Source organism: Saccopteryx bilineata, chromosome 5 (genome assembly GCF_036850765.1).
Source record: "Saccopteryx bilineata isolate mSacBil1 chromosome 5, mSacBil1_pri_phased_curated, whole genome shotgun sequence".
Taxonomy (NCBI): domain Eukaryota; kingdom Metazoa; phylum Chordata; class Mammalia; order Chiroptera; family Emballonuridae; genus Saccopteryx; species Saccopteryx bilineata.
In genome coordinates, this window is record NC_089494.1 from 115214524 (window position 1) to 115233749 (window position 19226).

A 19226-nucleotide genomic window follows, 5' to 3' on the forward strand; every position below is an offset into this window, starting at 1 on the left:
TTAAAAACATACATAACTGACCCTACAACCAGCAATCCTAATTTAATTGTTTTCGGGTGGGTCCTAGGCGTATTGTGATAAAGCTTCCCAGGTAATTCTAAAGTGATGGCAAGGTTGAGAATTCTTGCTCCATGATTCTCAAACTTCAGCTCACATCAGAATCATCCAGAAGGCTTGTTAAAACACATATAGTAGATTCCCACCCCAGGAGTCTCAGTAGAACCTTGGAATTTGCATTTCTTTTTTTTTTTTAAAATAAATTTTTATTAATGGTAATGGGATGACATTAATAAATCAGGGTACATATATTCAAAGAAAACATGTCTAGGTTATTTTGTCATTAAATTATGTTGCGTACCCCTCGCCCAAAGTCAGATTGTCCTCCGCCACCCTCTATCTAGTTCTCTGTGCCCCTCCCCCTCCCCCTAACTCTCTCCCTCCCTCCCTCCCTCCCATGTCCTCCCTCCCCCCACCCCTGGTAACCACCACACTCTTGTCCATGTCTCTTAGTCTCATTTTTATGTTCCACCAATGTATGGAATCATGTAGTTCTTGTTTTTTTCTGATTTACTTATTTCACTCCTTATAATGTTATCAAGATCCCACCATTTTGCTGTAAATGATCTGATGTCATCATTTCTTATGGCTGAGTAGTATTCCATAGTGTATATGTGCCATATCTTCTTTATCCAGTCTTCTATTGAAGGGCTTTTTGGTTGTTTCCATGTCTTGGCCACTGTGAACAGTGCTGCAATGAGCATATTTTCTGATCATAAAGCCTTGAAACTAGAATTCAACTGCAAAAAAGAGGGGGAAAACCCCACAAAAATGTGGAAACTAAACAACATACTTCTAAAAAATGAATGGGTCAAAGAAGAAATAAGTGCAGAGATCAAAAGATATATACAGACTAATGAAAATAACAATACGACATATCAGAATCTCTGGGATGCAGCAAAAGCAGTAATAAGAGGAAAGTTCATATCACTTCAGGCCTATATGAACAAACAAGAGAGAGCCCAAGTAAACCACTTAACTTCACACCTTAAGGAACTAGAAAAAGAAGAACAAAGACAACCCAAAACCAGACGAAGAAAGGAGATAATAAAAATCAGAGCAGAAATAAATGAAATAGAGAACAGAAAAACTATAGAAAAAATCAATAAAACAAGGAGCTGGTTCTTTGAAAAGATCAACAAAATTGACAAACCCTTGGCAAGACTCACCAAGGAAAAAAGACACAGGACTCAAATAAATAAAATCCAAAATGAAAGAGGAGAGATCACCACAGACATCATAGATATACAAAGAATTATTGTAGAATACTATGAAAAATTATATGCCACCAAATACAACAATCTAGAAGAAATGGATAAATTCCTAGAACAATACAACCTTCCTAGACTGAGTCATGAAGAAGCAGAAAGCCTAAACAGACCAATCAGCAGGGAGGAAATAGAAAAAACTATTAAAAACCTCCCCAAAAATAAAAGTCCAGGCCCAGACGGTTATACTAGTGAATTCTATCAAACATTCAGAGAAGACTTGGTTCCTATTCTACTCAAAGTCTTCCAAAAAATTGAAGAAGAAGCAATACTTCCAAACACATTTTATGAGGCCAACATAACCCTCATACCAAAACCTGGCAAGGAAAACTGGCACAAAGAAAGAAAACTACAGACCAATATCTCTAATGAATACAGATGCTAAAATACTAAACAAAATACTGGCAAACCGAATACAACAACATATTAAAAAAATAATACATCATGATCAAGTGGGATTCATCCCAGAATCTCAAGGATGGTTCAACATACGCAAAACGGTTAACGTAATACACCATATCAACAAAACAAAGAACAAAAACCACATGATCTTATCAATAGATGCAGAAAAGGCTTTTGATAAAATACAACACAATTTTATGTTTAAGACTCTCAACAAAATGGGTATAGAAGGAAAATATCTCAACATGATAAAGGCCATATATGATAAACCATCAGCCAACATCATATTAAACGGCATAAAACTGAGGACTTTCTACCTTAAATCAGGAATTTGCATTTCTAACAAGTTCCCCGGTGAGGCTGATGCTGTTGGGCTGAGATCACACATTGAGAGCCACTGTCCTGGCCTTTGGAAGCAGCTACACCAGCATGGCCACTACATTTGTAGTAGAAATATTGCTGAGAACACTGCTTTCCAGCACAAGGTCCCTCCTGGAAGAAAAAGCTGGTCTCAGCGCAGTGAGAAGCTGGACATATGGTAAACAACTTCTATACATCTGTCCTATAAATGCTGACTACAGCAAAGTTGAAGCATCAATATCCTTCTGACACCTGTGTCCCCTCTAAGCGCAGTTCCCTGGCAACCTGTCCCACATCAGAGATGCTGACCCTCCAGCATACGTCAGAATCACCTGAGAACATGCTAACCGTGCAGATCGCTAGGCCCCACTCCCAGAGATTGTAATTCAGCCATTCAGAGACCCAGGAATCAGCACTGTAAGAACTCCCTTGCTGCAAGAATCCAAGCTGCACCACCCTCCTCCCCACAGGGAGGGCCCCTACTTCTGGGCTCAGATCCACCTTTGGCTCCCAGGAGCAAATATGAGATAGTGAGACAGGCAGCCTCCAGGGAGGTCACTGCCGGTGGGCAGCTCCCCCTAGTGCCTGGGTGCACATGGCTCTCCCCACTGGGCAGACAGCCCATGAGAGCAGGAACCTGTGTGAGTCCCCACTGCCAGAGGCCTGCACCTGCAACGGGCCGGCATACCATAGGCACTCAACAAACGTGGGAGCCACACTTGACTTTTAAATTCCATGTTAAGGTCCAGGCCTTCCAGTCCTCTGCCTGCCAACTCTGGTTGGGTGCTAGCAAGGGTCCCCCCGTGCTTTACACATGGAAGCTCACTGAATCCACGGCAGTGCAGCCATGGGCTACTGGAGTCACAGAGCCAGAAAATGGAGGCCAGGACTGTCTAGCCACACTGCTTGCTGCCACCTCACAGGCTCTGCCCACTTGCCTTGTCTCCAGGTGGCACCAACCCCAGCTTCCCAAAGCCCTCCCACTAGAGCCAGGCTGATGCTGGGCAGAGGCCAGGAGGTGAAGGGAAACAGGACATGGGGCCGGGGACAGAGCAGGGAGGGAACTGGAGAAGTGGGATGGTGAAGGCAGGTGTGCCCACTTCTCCCCTGGCAGGACCAGCCCCCCGAGGGAGGAGGGGGAGATAGGAAATGGACATGGGAATGAGGCCAGGCCTGAGATCAGGATATAGGACTGGGGGTTCTGGAGGCAAGGCAGCCTTGGGGATGACAGAACCGGCTGCGGCCCTGGCAATGGAAGTGGAGGAATGAAGGGGAAAGACCGCTGATATGAAGGGCAGGGTTTGGATGTGGCTCCCACAAGAACTGTCAGAGAATCTATGGGACAAAAGGACCAGGTGTCCATGTCCTTTGAGGAATGTGGGAGATGAGAAGCCCCATGGGTATTCCTGAACCTTCACCCAGCTCTCACAGTGAGCCCTGACTGAGTAGGGGCTGGAGCTCCTCCTCAGAATTCCACCCCTGTCCAGATTACTGGCCATAGAGATTCCAGCTGTGGATGCTGTTTTCCAGGCCTGAGCAGGGTGTCCTGGGGCTCATAGGTCCCTGGATAGGTCTGGCCTCCCCAGACGCCTTTGGGACAGATAACCCACAGTGTCTCTCCACACAGAGCTGCTCCAGCATCAGAAGCCTGGAGGCTAGCCCCTTGTCCACTTTCCCTCTGCAGAGCTCTCCCTCTGAAGAGATCTCTGAGCGGTGGCAGGTGCTTGTGCAGAGTGCCGCCTCCCTGCCGGCTAGCTGCACCTCTTGCACAGGAAGTAGTGGGGGCCCTGCAAGAGCCTCTTTCCTCACTTTGGGAAAAACGGAATCAGGGCGGGGCTGACCACATCAGCCAGGACACTGGCCCACAGCCCCAGTCCATGAGGCTGGACAGCCCATGCTGGCTGGCCAGACAGATGGGGAGGGTGCCAGGGCATCTGGCAGGTTTCCTGGCCTGGGTCATGTCAGGCTGGGCCCATAGGGATGCTGGCCTGCTACTGGCCCAAGGCTGGTGGAAGTGGCCAGTGGTGAGAGACGAAAATAAAGGGGAGCAGACTCCCCATGGGTTCCCCTGACAGCTGGTCCACCGCCACATCCCTCCTATCACCACACAAAGAGAAAAAGCTTGGGAAGGAGCCATCCAGGCCATTCTAGACACAAATAAGGCGTTGTGGAACCCATAAAGGTCAGGCAGGATCAGTGGCTCATAGCACAGATGTGGAAACCCAGGCTCCAAGAGGTAAAGTGACATGACAAGGGTGACAGAGCTTATAATAGTGGAGCTGGGACCCTACATGCTATGCTGACCCTTAGTGGCAGCAGGCCTAGATGCCAACTCCACATGCGCTGCTCATGTCTGAGCACTGTGACATGGCCACACTCTCTGCCAGCCTTGGCTTCACTCTCTGGCCACGGAAGGCATTGGAACAGACCCAGGGTGCCCAGTGTGCAAGGAGCATGTTCGAGTGGCATGCAGTTTTAGTTGGTACATGGTATAAAACTTTTAACAGTTACACATTTTTAAAGAAAAACTTTAGTATGTATTAAAAAGTCACAGAACTAGCATATATATCACATTTGTGATTTTATACCTGTTATTGTTTAGGATAAGGCTAAGTTAGGGGAAAAAGTCAATTGGATAAAGGGAACCCTCATGCACTGTTGGGGGTGGTGTGAGCTGGTGCAGCCACTATGGAAAGCAGTGTGAAGGTTCTCAAAAAATTAAAGGTAGAACTATCATATGATCCAGCAATTCCACTTCTGGGTATTTATCCAAAGGAAATGAAATAAGGATCTCAAAGAGATAGCTGTACCTGACATTCACTGCAGCATTATTCACAATGTCCAAGATATGAAGACAACCTAAATGTCTATTAAAGGTGAATGAATTAGTATTTTTTCCAAGATGGCAACAGAGTAGGCAGACATACAAACTGCCACCTTCCAGGACCAAACTGGATTACAAATTAATTTAAGAACAATCATCATGAAAAACCAACTTTGGACTAAAAGAACAGGACTTGAAAACCAAGGAGCACAGAAGGAACCACATCGAGACTGGTAGGAAGTGTGGGGATGTGGTGGGGGCTCCCCCACTCCAAGGAGTGAGTGGCAGCTGAGGGTCCAGAGGGATTCTCACTATGGGCAGAGAGAGACCCTGAGAGGCGAGGGTCCTCAGTCCCAGGACTAGAGACCCAGAGACTGGAAGAGATAACCTGACAGTATTGAGTGGGGAGAAGAGTGGAATTTCTGTCTGCGGGAAATGGCTTGCAAAGAAGTCGCAGCTACCTTAAAGGGCCAGTGCAGAAAATCTCGCTCACAGCCACTTACCTGGGGCTCCAGGGACAAGGGGAGCTGAGAGGACTGGTCTTGCATGAGGAGAGGGGGGGATGGAGGCACAGGGACACATACTGTGACTATACCTGTGTTGAGGCATTCTCCAATACTGAGGTGGCCATATACAAGGGGAGGGGCACTCCCTCCATCCAGCACAAACCTAGCATAAGGCCAACTGACCCACCTCCAGAAAGCTCTCCAGCTACAATCAGCACGAAAGGCCATTCAGAAAGAAGGAAGTAAAGGGGAGGGGCAGTGACTAAGGTTTCCAGGGAGACCTGAGCTATACCTCCCCCTTCTTATACAGAGAACACACCCTGCCCCCGGAGAGTACCTGGGCAGACCACACCTTCTACTTCTTAGAGGTCACACTCACCACATTCCTGTGGACTTACCATACAGAAAAAAAAAGGTCTGGACAGAGTTTCAACTGGGGCCAAAGAGCAAGATACACCCATTATCCCTGTCCTAATTGCAGAAGTTCCCTGCTGGGCTCAGCAAACAAACAGCAAGGAAATTAAGACTTTTATGTGGCTCACCTTGTTAGGGAGAAATAAAATGAGAACAACCAGTAGAGGCTAAGGAATTAAGCCCTGGAGGAGGGGCTGCAACCATGTACCAACCTCAGCTTTCCTACCCCAACAAGCTTGCAAACCACACACAGAAAAAAATGGGAAGACAGAGAAATGTGACCCAAATTAATCAACAAGAGAAATCCCCAGAAAAAGAACTGAATGAGATGAAAGTAACCAAATTACCAGATCCAGAGTTTAAAATAATAATTATTAGGATGGTCAAGGATCTCAGGGCTATAATGGATAGACTTAATGAGCACCTAAATAAAGAAATTGCAAGCATCAAAAAGGACATTGAAATCATAAAAAAGAATCAACCAGAAATGACAATTACAATATCAGGAATGAAGAATACACTAGAAGGAACCAACAGCAGGATGGATGAAACAGAGAATCAAATCAGTGACTTAGAGAACAAGATAAATGAAAACACAGAAACAGAGTAGCAAAAAGAAAAGAGGTTCAAAATGAAGAAACTATAAGAAAACTCTGTAACAACATGAAGAGAAACAACATCTGCATCATAGGGTTCCTTAAGGAGAAGAAAATGAACAAGGGATAGAGAACCTGTTTAAAGAACTCATAGCTAAAAACTTTCCTAAATTGATGAAGGAAACAGTCACATGAGTTCAAGAAGCACAGCGAGTACCTGTAAAGAGGAACCCAATGAGACCTACATCAAGAAACATCATAATTAAAATACCAAAGTTAAGAGATAAAGAAAAAATACTAAAAGCTGCAAGAGAAAAGAAGTTAATTACTTATAGAGAAGCCTCTATAAGGATGACATCCAACTTTTCAACAGAAACACTTGAGGCCAGAAGGGAATGGCAAGAAATATTCAAAGTAATGCAAAACAAGAGCCTACAACTAAGACTTTTTTATCCAGCAAGATTATCATTTATAATTGAAGAAATAAAAAGCTTCTCAGACAAAAAACAAACAAACAAACAAAAAAAACTCAAAGAATTTATTACAACCAAACCACTATTGCAGGAAATGTTAAGGGGCTTGCTATAAAAAGAGCAAAGGGAAAAAGAAATTGAGAAAAAGAGAATTATAGATTTAAAGAATAAAGTGTCAATAAACAACTATATATCAATAATACCCTTAAATGTAAATGGGTTAAATGCTCCAATCAAAAGACATTGGGTAGCTGCATGGAAAAGAAAACAAGACTGTACATATGCTGTCTACAGGAGACCCACCTCAGAACAAAAGATACACATAGACTGAGAGTAAAGGGATGGAAAAAAACATTTCACACAAATGGAAAGAAAAAAAAGCTGGGATACCAATACTAATATCTGACAAAATAAACCTTAAAACAAAGGCTATAGTAAGAAATAAAGAAGGTCACTACATAATGGTAAAAGGAACATTACAATAAGAAGATATAACTATTATAAATATATATGTGCCTAATATAGGAGCACCAAAATATATAAAACAGATTTTGATAGACAAAAAAGGTGAGATCAATAGCAATACTATAATATTAGGGGATTTTAATACCCCACTAACATCAATGGATAGAATCTCCAAGCAGAAAATTAACAAAGAAACAGCGGCCTTAAATGATACACTAGATCAACTGAACTTAATAGATAACTTCAGAACCTTTCACTCCAAAGCAGCAGAAGATACATTCTTTTCAAGTGCTCATGGTACATTCTCTAGGATAGACCACATGTTAGGACACAAAACGAGTGTCAATAATTTTAAGAAGATTGAAATCATATCAAGCATCTTCTCTGATCTTAATGGCATGAAACTAGAAATCAGCTATAATAGAAAAACTAAAAAACATTCAAACACTTGGAGACTAAATAGCATGCTATTAAATAATGAATGGGTTAACAATGAGATCAAGGAAGAAATCAAAAACTTCCTTGAAATAAATGAAAATGAACATACATCAACTCAAAATTTATGGGACACAGCAAAATCAGTCCTGAGAGGGAAGTTCATACCATTACAGTCATACCTTAAGAAGCAAGAAAAAGCTCAAATTAACAACTTAACCCTGCACCTAAAAGAACTAGAAAAAGAACAGCAAGTAAAGCCCAGAGGAAGTAGAAGGAAGGAAATAATAAAGACCAGGATGGAAATAAATGACACAGAGGCAAAAAACAAACAAACAAAAAAACACAATACAGAAGATCAATGAAACCAAGAGCTGGTTCTTTAAAAAGGTAAACAAAATTTATTTATTTATTTTTTTACAGAGACAGAGAGTGAGTCAGAGAGAGGGATAGACAAGGACAGACAGACAGGAATGGAGAGAGATGAGAAGCATCAATCATTAGTTTTTCCATTGCGTGTTGCAACACCTTAGTTGTTCATTGATTGCTTTCTCATATGTGCCTTGACCATGGGCCTTCAGCAGACAAAGTAACCCCTTGCTGGAGCCAGTGACCTTGGGTCCAAGCTGGTGAGCTTTGCTCAAACCAGATGAGTCTGCACTCAAGCTGGCGACCTCGGGGTCTCGAACCTGGGTCCTTCCACATCCCAGTCCAACGCTCTATCCACTGCGCCACCTCCTGGTCAGGTGGTAAACAAAATTGATGAACCTATAACCAGACTCACTAAGAAAAAAAGAGAGAGGGTTCAAATAAATAAAATTAGAAATGAGAGTGGAAAAGTAACAACTGATACTGCAGAAATTCAAAGGATTGTAAGAAAATACTATGAAGAGCTGTATGCCAAAAAATTGGACAACTTAGATGAAATGGATAAACTCCTTGAAACATATAATCATTCAAATTCAATCTGGAAGAATCAGAAAACCTAAACAGACTGATTACAACAAATGAGATTGAAACAGGTATAAAAAAACTCCCAACAAAGAAAAGTCCTGGGCCTGATGGCTTCACAGGTGAATTTTACCAAATATTCAAAGAAGAACTAACTATTATCCTTCTCAAACTATTTCAAAAAATTCAAGAGGAGGAAAAACTTCCAAACTCCTTTTATGACACGAACATAATCCTCATTCCAAAACCAGACAAAGACACTACAAAGAAAGAAAACTATAGGCCAATATCCCTGATGACCTTAGATGCTAAAATTCTCAACAAAGTATTAGCAAATCAGATCCAGCAATACATGAAAAAATCATACATCATGACTAAGTGGAATTTATTCTGGAGAGGCAAGGCTGGTACAATATTCACAAATCAATCAATATAATTCATCACATAAACAAAAGGAAGGAAAAAAAAACACATGATAATATCAAGAGATGCAGAAAAAGCATTTATAAAATCCAGCACCCATTCATGATCAAAACTCTCAGCAAAGTGGGAATACAGGAAATATACCTCAACAAGATAAAGGCCATCTATGACAAACTCACAGCCAACATCATAATCAATGAGCAAAAATTAAAAGCAATCCCTTAAGAACAGGAACAAGGCAGGGGTGGCCCCTTTCACTACTCTTATTCAACATGGTTCTGGAAGTCCTAGCTATAGCAATCAGACAAGAAGAAATAAAAGGCATCCAAATTGGAAAAAAAAGTAAAACTTTCATTATTTGCTGACGATGTACACATAGAAAGCCCTAAAATCTCAGTCAAAAAACTACTGGAACTGATAAATGAATTCAGCAAAATGGTAGATATAAAATCAATATTCAGAAAACAGTGGCATTTGTATACACCAACAATGAACTGTCTGAAAGAGAAATTAAGGAAACAATCCCCTTCACTACTGCAACCAAAAAAATAAAGTACCGAGGAGTAAAGTTAACCAAAAAGGTTAGAGACCTGTACTCAGAAAATTATAAAAACATTATAAAAGAAACCAAGGAAGATACAAACAAGTGGAAGCATATACCATGTTCATGAATAGAAAGAATAAACATCATTAAAATATCTATACTGGCCCTGGCCGGTTGGCTCAGTGGTAGAGCATTGGCCTGGCGTGCAGAGGTCCCGGGTTCGATTCCCAGCCAGGGCACACAGGAGAGGCGCCCATCTGCCTCTCCACCCCTCCCCCTCTCCTTCTTCTCTGTCTCTCTCTTCCCCTCCCGCAGCCGAGGCTCCATTGGAGCAAAGATGGCCCGGGCGCTGGGGATGGCTCCTTGGCCTCTGCCCCAGGCGCTAGAGTGGCTCTGGTCACGGCAGAGCGACACCCCAGAGAGGCAGAGCATCGCCCCCTGGTGGGCAGAGCGTCGCCCCCTGGTGGGCGTGCCGGGTGGATCCCGGTCAGGCACATGCGGGAGTCTGTTTGACTGTCTCTCCCCGTTTCCAGCTTCAGAAAAATACAAAAAAAAAAATCTATACTATTCAAAGCAATCTATAGATTCAATGCAATTCCTATTAAAATACCAATGTCATAATTCAAAGATATAGAACAAATATTTCAAAAATTTATATAAAACCAAAAAATGAACACGAATAGCCTAAGCAATCTTGAAAAAGAAGAATAAAGTGTGTGGTATCACGCTTCCTGATATCAAGTTATACTACAAGGCCATTGTACTCAAAAGAGCTTGGTACTGGCATAAAAACAGTACCAAGGATCAATGGAACAGAACAGAGAACCCAGAAATAAACCCACACCTTTATGGCCAATTAATATTTGACAAAGGAGGTAAGAACATACAATGGAGTAAAGACAGTCTCTTTAATAAATGGTGCTGAGAAAATTGGACAAGTACACACAAAAAATTGAAACTAGACCTTGAACTTACACCATTCACAAAAATAAACTAAAAATGGATAAAAGATTTGAATGTAAGTCATGAAACCATTGTCATCCTGGAAGAAAACATAGGCAGTAAGCTCTCTGACGTCTCTCGCAGCAATATATTTGCTGATTTGTCTCCACAGGCAAGTGAAATAAAGGACAGGATGAACAAATGGGACTATATCAAAGTAAAAAGCTTTTGCGCAGCTAAAGACAATAAGAACAGAATAAAAAGACAACCCACACAATGGGAGAACATAATTGCCAACACATCTGATAAGGGGTTAATAACCAAAATCTACAAAGAATTTGTAAAACTCAACACCAGGAAAGCAAACAATCCAATCAAAAATTGGGGAAATGGGCCCTGGCCGGTTGGCTCGGCGGTGGAGCGTCGGCCTGGCGTGCAGGGGACCCAGGTTCGATTCCCGGCCAGGGCACATAGGAGAAGCGCCCATTTGCTTCTCCACCCCCACCCCCCCCTCCTTCCCCTCTGTCTCTCTCTTCCCCTCCCGCAGCCAAGGCTCCATTGGAGCAAAGATGGCCGGGCGCTGGGGATGGCTCCTTGGCTTCTGCCCCAGGCGCTAGAGTGGCTCTGGTCGCGGCAGAGCGACGCCCCGGAGGGGCAGAGCATTGCCCCCTGGTGGGCAGGCGTCGCCCCTGGTGGGCGTGCCGGGTGGATCCTGGTCGGGCGCATGCGGGAGTCTGTCTGACTGTCTCTCCCCGTTTCCAGCTTCAGAAAGAAAGAAAGAAAAAAAAAATTGGGGAAATGAACTGAATAGACACTTCTCCAAAGAGGACATACAGATGGCCAATAAGCATATGAAAAAATGCTCAACATCACTAATCATTAAAGAAATGCAAATTAAAACCACAATGAGATATCACCTCACACCAGTCAGAATGGCGCTCATCAACAAAACAACACAGAAAAAGTGCTGGCGAGGATGTGGAGAAAAGGGAACCCTCCTGCACTGCTGGTGGGAATGCAGACTGGTGCAGCCACTGTGGAAAACAGTATGGAGATTCCTCAAAAAATTAAAAATTGAACTGCCTTTTGACCAAGCTATTGCACTTTTAAGAATATATCCTAAGAATAAGAAATTACTGACTCAAAAGAAGAAATGCACTCCTATGTTTATTGTAGCATTGTTTACACTAGCCAAGATCTGGAAACAGCCCAAGTGACTATCAGTAGACTAGTGCCCTGGTTGGCAAACTGTGGCTTGCGAGTCACACACGGCACTTTGGCCCCTTGAGTGTGGCTCTTCCACAAAATACCATGTGCGGGCGCTACCTTGATAAAGAATGTACCTACCTATACAGTTTAAGTTTAAAAAATTTGGCTCTCAAAAGAAATTTCAATCCCTGTACTGTTGATATTTGGCTCTGTTGACTGAGTTTGCTGACTGAGTTGAACTAGTGAATTAAAAAGCTGTGGTACATATATACAATGGAATACTATGCAGCTGTGAAAAAGAAGAAAATCTTACTCTTTGTGACAACATGGATGGACCTGGAGTCTATTATTCTAAGCGAAATAAGCCAGGCAGAGAAAGAAAAATATCATATGACCTCACTCATATGAGGAATCCAATGATCAATGTGAACTGAGGAATGGAAGAGAGGCAGAGAAGGGGTTAAAGAGTTCAGAGGGAAAGTGGTCAGAGAGAAAGGGGATGAGAGAAAGGGATCAAAGAAAGAAAAGACATTAGTGAAAGCATATAACACAGAAGGATAGAGGGCAGAATAGTAAATCATGGAGGGAAGGAGGGGAGGCAGTGGGGATAAAGTGGGTATCAAAGAGAACACAGGACTGGGAGGGAGGAAGATATATTCGGGGGAACACTTGTAACTATGTAAACACAACAAATTAAAAGCAATTAAAAAAAGACCAATGGACTAAAAAATTACAATAAAATATTACTCCGTCTTAAAAGAAAAGAAACTTCAGCCATTTGTGATCACGCGGATAAACCTGGAGAACATTATGCTGAATGAAAGAGGCCAAACAAGAAGACATACACTACATGACCTCACTCATCTGTGGAACTCAAAAGTCACACTCATAAAAGCAGAGAGTAGAATGGTGATTACCAGGGGCTGGGGTGGGAGAAATGGGGAGAGGTTAGCCAAAAGGCACAAAGGTGCAGTTATGTAGGATGAGTAAGTCTAAGATCTAATGTACAGCATGATGGGAGAAAAACCTTAATTTTTTAAAAGGAAAACTTATTAAGGAAATCCCAGTACAAGTGGTGCGTGGCTACAGCTGGGCTGGAGGGACTACGGCCAGAGGAGTAGGGTAGTTTGTGTGGCTCTGGCTGCTTGCGGGGACCTCCTATCCTTCAGGGTGTGAGTGGAGGCTCTCAGACTCCACTCCTCACCAGGCTGCTAATCTGAGTTCGGGGGAGGAGGCTGGGTGTCCTGTCTTAGCCTCCCTGAGGAGCTCTGGCAGGGAAGGGACAGAGCGAAGGATTCAGGGCACAGTGGGATTCTGGTAGTTTCAGGTCCACAGTAGCAAAGCTCGCCACCTGAATTGGGGGTGAAGGCAACCCAATGAGATAAGGGATGGAAAAGCTTTGTAAACAGGGTCACTGCGACCTTTCCTCTGGAAAGGCGGAGCAGAAATAAACACGAAGTAGCTGCTGCCTGGGTGGGCAGGGCACAGGACTAGTGCAAGGCATACCTCCCACCCCTCCACTATTTCCAATGACCATCTGCCATCACTGACTGTCTGGCTGGAGGGGATGGGGCCTAAGGCTGGGGAAGCTGATGTGAGGAAACAAGAAAATGCCACATCGGACCTCAAATGCCATCTGGGGGAGCAGGGGTGCCTGCCATGTGCCCATGGCCTAGGTGGACAGCATGGGATACTTGCTTGAGGCGGGTAGTGTGGTAGAGACTGAGTGAGCTTTGGACCCCAATCTACCTTGGGCCTGCCACTTATCTCTATGAGCCTCAGTTTCCTCATCTATGAAATGGACATAGTAATACCCCCAGGATTTTAGTGATAATTAAATGATTTGTGTGTGCAGTGCAATATTCTTTAATCCATTAACCTTTGTTCCTTTTTTCTCCTGGTATCCTCCCCAGCCCTTTTCTCTGTCTCTCCTCCTCAGATTACTGGTTCACAGTTTCAGAGGAGGGCAGGGAAACCTACACTCTTCCTAGCTTGCGATTCCCAAGGCCCCTGGGAGGAGGTGGTGAAGAGGAATTCTGGTGTATCAAAATGCTTAGGAGAGATAGAAAAGGACCAAGACTTTCCTCAGACTGGGAAGACAGGGAGGAGAAATGATGAGCAGACATGGAAGGTTCTATAAACAAGCAGAGTGCCCTGGATGATGGAACAGTCCAGAGGCAAGATGACTGTGAGGCCATGTCTTGATGAGCAGGACGCAGGCAGCCCAGCCTCCCAGTGATGCAGAGGGGTCATGTGGCCTGAATTCCTCAGGTCTGTCAGCCACCACCCTGGAGCAAAGCACCAGATCAGACGGCTCCCTCAGACATAGCGGTGCCGTGTGACTCTCTGCAGGGAAGATCCAAAAAACACCAAGGCTTAGGTTTCTGCTGTCCCAGGAGAATGGGGTCAGAATTAAAGCTATAGAAAATGGAAAGAGTTCCATTTTCGCTTACTGGAGGTTATGGGCAGAAATGGTTTCCTTCATACTTGTGAACCCCTGGTACTGGGCGAGGGCCAGAGGGGTCTCTCGGTGACATCAACTGCCCTGTCCTATCACCACCCTGAGTTAGAGGTGGCCCCAGAGGAAGGTCTGGCCTGAGGAGGGGCCGGATAAGGCAAAGGGCCGGTGCCTTGGCTGTCCCTAGCTCCCCACCCAGCCTGGTGCCTGGCATGCAGCAAGTCTGCCCGCATTTGCCCACAGAGGAGCAGCCATCCCGTAGTCCTTGATTTATTTATAAACAAGTTCAGATGGCCTGATGATAACCTGGACTATTTCAGGAGCGATGTGTCAGGCACAGTGACATGGGGCCATTATCCAGCCAGGTCCTCTGGGGCCATGCTGGATTGGCCCCTGGTGCTCACTGGGCCTGAGAATGGAGATCACCAGGGAGACCAAGCTCCTCCCACCTGTATCCTCCCCTAGCTTCTGCGTTGTCAGTGTTAGTGCCTTCCTGCCTAGAGCTGCCAGAGCCATCTCCCTGCACCTCATGACCCTGCTCACCTCCACTCACCCCTTCTCCTGCCTGGGACCCCATGGTAGTTCAGGAAGAGCTACTGCCTGGCCCCTGATTCCTAGCTTCAGCTTCATCAGGTCTCCCCTGGCCCTTTCAGCACCCCTGCAGCCCCCTCTCTGGGCCGGCCATAGAGCAGCAGCCTGGTGAGGTTTCCTTGGCTTTGTTAATGACTTGACCTAAAGTATTTAGGTCAGGAGAAGCGTTGCCCTCCTTGTGATGGATCACACACAGGAGTGGTTGGGACGGGACTGGAGAAACTGACGTTCCAGGGTAGCAAAGGGGTTTAAAAGGTTAGCATCCAAGGAAGAGCTAAAGAGCCCTGGATGTTTCTCTTTAAAGCAAGAAGCACAAGCCGTGCCATGGATGAACTGCCTTGGAAGTAGTGAGTTTCCTACCACTGAAAGTACTCAAGCAAAAAGCATCATAGAATTAGGAGGCTGGGAAATGCTTGAGACATCAGATAGAGGCTGCACTAAATGAGATAAAGGATGCTTCTCATCTGAGGTTGAAGCAGCTCTTTGGAGCAGCCTGCCAAGTCTACCTCCAGGAGGCCAGTTTGAGGCAAGCTTCTGAACTTTGTATGCTGAGCCCTTCATATCCCAGTGGCTGTACACACTGTTCCCTGTCCCACAGAATCCTTCTCATCTGCCCCAAGAACTCTTCCTCACCTGACCCAAGCTCCTAGTTCCATGCTATAATATGTCTCACACTAAGTCAAGATTAATTGTCAATGACAATCTTTCTCTCTCATTTTTTTCTAAAGCAAATTCTTCTTGGGAGAGTGAGGCCTTCAGTCATTCACAACTCAGCCTGGATGGCAACCTATTGTAGAAAAGCCTCAGGATTTAGTCATAGATTTGGGCTGAGTCCTGATTCAGCTCTGGGTGATTCCGGGACTCTCGGAGTTTCAATTTCCTCATCTGTCAAATGGGGATAATAGTACTTACTGCAAAGTTGTTTTAGGAAGTAAACAAACAAGAAAATGTCTAAAATATTATACAAGCATGAGTTACTTTTTTCTGAACACTGAACCAAGATCAGTTGTGACAAGGAAAGGATGGGGAGATGTGAGCTGTGGGCGGTGTAGGGAATCGTCCCAGGCACAGGGGTGGGATTGGCTGCCAAAAGCCAGCAGGAGCCAGAGAATCAAGAAGACGACCTGGGAATGTTCGTTAGAGAAAAGTGCATTAAAAGCCAGCACGTATGAACTACTGACCCGTGCTACAACACAGCTGAACCTCGACAACAGTATACTCAGTGGAAGAAGGCAGACGCGAAAGGTCACATACTGTACAATTCCATTTACAGGAAAGTCCGGAGTCAGCAAGAGGCATGGTTACCAGAGCCAGGGAAGAGGGGAGGCTAAGGAGTGATTACTTAATGGGAATAGGGTGTTATTTGGGGGTTAGAACTGTTTTGGAAATAGGTAAGGTGGTAGTTACATGGCATTATAAATGTTCTCTCGAACACTTTTTTTTTGTCAAAAGGTGTATGTATTTAGCATACTGATACAATTATACAATATGTTAATCCTCCAGAATAGGATATTTTAAGAGATCCTCTTGGTTAGTGAAACATAAAGCATAGCAATACTTACAAGTATAAAACTGATATCAAAATCTAAATTATAATTGTTTTTTAAGAATCAATGTAGAAAATGACATTTCACCACAAAGTTGTTTGAATCACATTAATAAAATAAAAGAATTAAGCCTGGGTAATTGAGGCAGGATAAAACGAGGCTAGGAAAGTTCCTTGGCAAGTAGAATGGAGCAACTAAGACAGACAGCTGAACAGGCAGGACCAGCAGCTTACAGTCAGCTATAGACGTTCACCAGTGGTGGGAGTCAAACAATTTAACAACTGGTCCTCTGTCCTAATGACCATTTTAAGTATAAAAATATGATATACTGAAAGATAGTTTATTATTTTATGCATTTAATACTTAAATAAGAACAATAAAAGGGGTTCACAAAACTAGACTATGTTATAAAAAAGAGTTTTAAAATATTAATGAAAAACTATTAAATAATACCTAACAAAAAACAATAAAATTGTTATTTAAGATACTTCCATATCGCTTCTTGACTGGCATCCTCACTTGCAATTCTTTTCACCTATGGACCTAATGAACATTACTACGGGCACTTAGAATACACTGTTGTACAGATGAACATTAAAAAAGAGTAAGGAATGTAAACTTGTGATTTCCACATTGGGCAGCTGCCTAAGCGCCCACCTTAGAGAGAACCCTGATTACAAGTGTCATTTTAACAACCAGCTCACTGAACTCAACAAAAAGTTAGGTATCAGTTCTGCTGAACCTGTGTGAATTACTGAATCGCACCACTGAAGATCACCTCCCTAGAGACAGCATTTAGGCTTCAGCTATATGTTACATAGGTCCAGGCCCCAAGAAGCAGCAAAACCAGGTGGATGACCCCAGAACTCCTTGCCTTGGGGATGACCAATGAGTCAAGACCACAACCCTGAAAGGGCACAGCTGGAAAGGCTGATGAATATTCTATTGAAATCCTCCCCTAAACTTGCAGTCCTTAAAAACCTTCAAAACATAGGACCCAGTTCATTTCCCTTTCCAGGGAGCATACCTTCACCCTTCCCTTACCCTTCTGCTTCCCCACAGGCATGCATCTCCTGAACTTTAAGGGACTCCATGAGACCTGCAACCAGAGGAGCAGGGGCAGCGGCAGCCTGCCCCGGGCTCACCCCCTGAATCCGTCTCCAGGGCCCCCTTTCCTCTGACTGCCCAGTGTGGGCTCATTTCTTTCCCACAAGGTTTCTAGAGAGCCAAGGCAGCCCCACCTTAGCTGTCCTGTTGCTTCTTCTATTCTAGTCCCTTCCTTGTTTCACTGTCCCCCCTTTAATAAACTTACTCTCAGAGTCACCTGGACTCACGTTGTAAAAATTTTCCTACACAAAGTCAAGAACCCACACACTACCAGCTGGCTCTAGGCAGGCCTGAAGGGCCAGGACCCCTTTCCAATAACAATAATCACATGTGAAAAATTGAATGTCATGAAACATACTGGGCTTAACATCATTAACAATTAACTAAATGCCATTAAAGTGCTCACTCTAAATTTATGTGAATTTCACCTCAATAAAAAAAGTCCACCCCCATCCCCAAAACAGCCAGCCGTTCCTTCCTGCCCATGTTCTTTGGGAGTGGGCAACCAGCTGGTATAGACAAGAAAAAGAGGATGGCATGTCCCCATTTTAAAGGCAAGGGCATTAAGGCCCAGAGAGGATCAGTGTGTTACTCAAGGTCACACAGCCTCTACATGACAGCAGCACACATGCCCAGGTCTGTCTGACAGCCCAGCCCACACTTTTCCTGCCACCACACCAACTCACTGGAACATTCTTCCCTAGGGAGAGCCAAAGGCCTTCCACTAGCCAGCTCTGAGGGGGTATCAGCTTCTGTAAACAGAGCAATAAATAGCCTGGTAGAACAGGCCATACAGCTATTAGGGTGACCCTGAAACATTCCCACAGAATGCCGGGAAGGCCTTAGCCACCTAACCTGGAATAGTTGAATAGTTAATTTTTTATTTGTGATAAGTGTGCAGGGCTTGGTGACAGTTCTGTGAGGAACATTTCCTGTCATTCGTCTGGTGTTCAAATATTAACCTCCTCCCCAGGGAAGACCGGGCAGTTTAACCATTAGTACTGTGCCCTCAATGGAGAGTCCCACCACCTCTTCTCCACCTTAGGTATCAGGACAGATCCTTGTTGGAGATGGAGGTCCTGTGGGCTGTGGGAATTGGGGCCTGGGGCTTCAGGAGTCATGCTCCTTGGGAGAGCTGCTGAGGCCAGCAGGGCCTGGGTTACAGGGCTGGGGCCGTATCTGGGTGGCCTCAGCCTCAGCCCTGCCACCAGCTTGGTTCTGATGTGGACACAATGGGCTTGCTCACCCCAATGGTTCTGCCCCTTTGTCATTTCTCCACTCAGTCTTTGAGGGAGTTCCCCCTCATCCACCACATCCGTTTTGAGCTCCACAGTGGATCTTTGGTTCTCTTATCAGCTTTTCAGCAGAGCAGGCCTTGAAGGCTCCCCAGCAGGCCAGGCCTTAGACATCCTCTGCCTCAGGGGCTTCTGAATGATGTGATTCAAAAGCAGCAGACCCCTGCCTGACCAGGCGGTGGCACAGTGGATAGAGCGTCGGACTGGGATGCGGAGGACCCAGGTTCGAGACCCCGAGGTCACCAGCTTGAGCGCGGGCTCATCTGGTTTGAGCAAAAGCTCACCAGCTCTACTCGGTCTGCTGAAGGCCTGCGGTCAAGGCACATATGAGAAAGCAATCAATGAACAACTAAGGTGTT

At 44.6% G+C, this 19226-nt stretch overlaps 1 protein-coding gene across 2 annotated transcripts in view; it reads right to left on the minus strand.

Moving 5' to 3' along the window:
- Positions 1-19226, minus strand: part of SCTR (secretin receptor) — a 115279-nt gene that overhangs the window by 41509 nt on the left and 54544 nt on the right. The window lies entirely within an intron of this gene.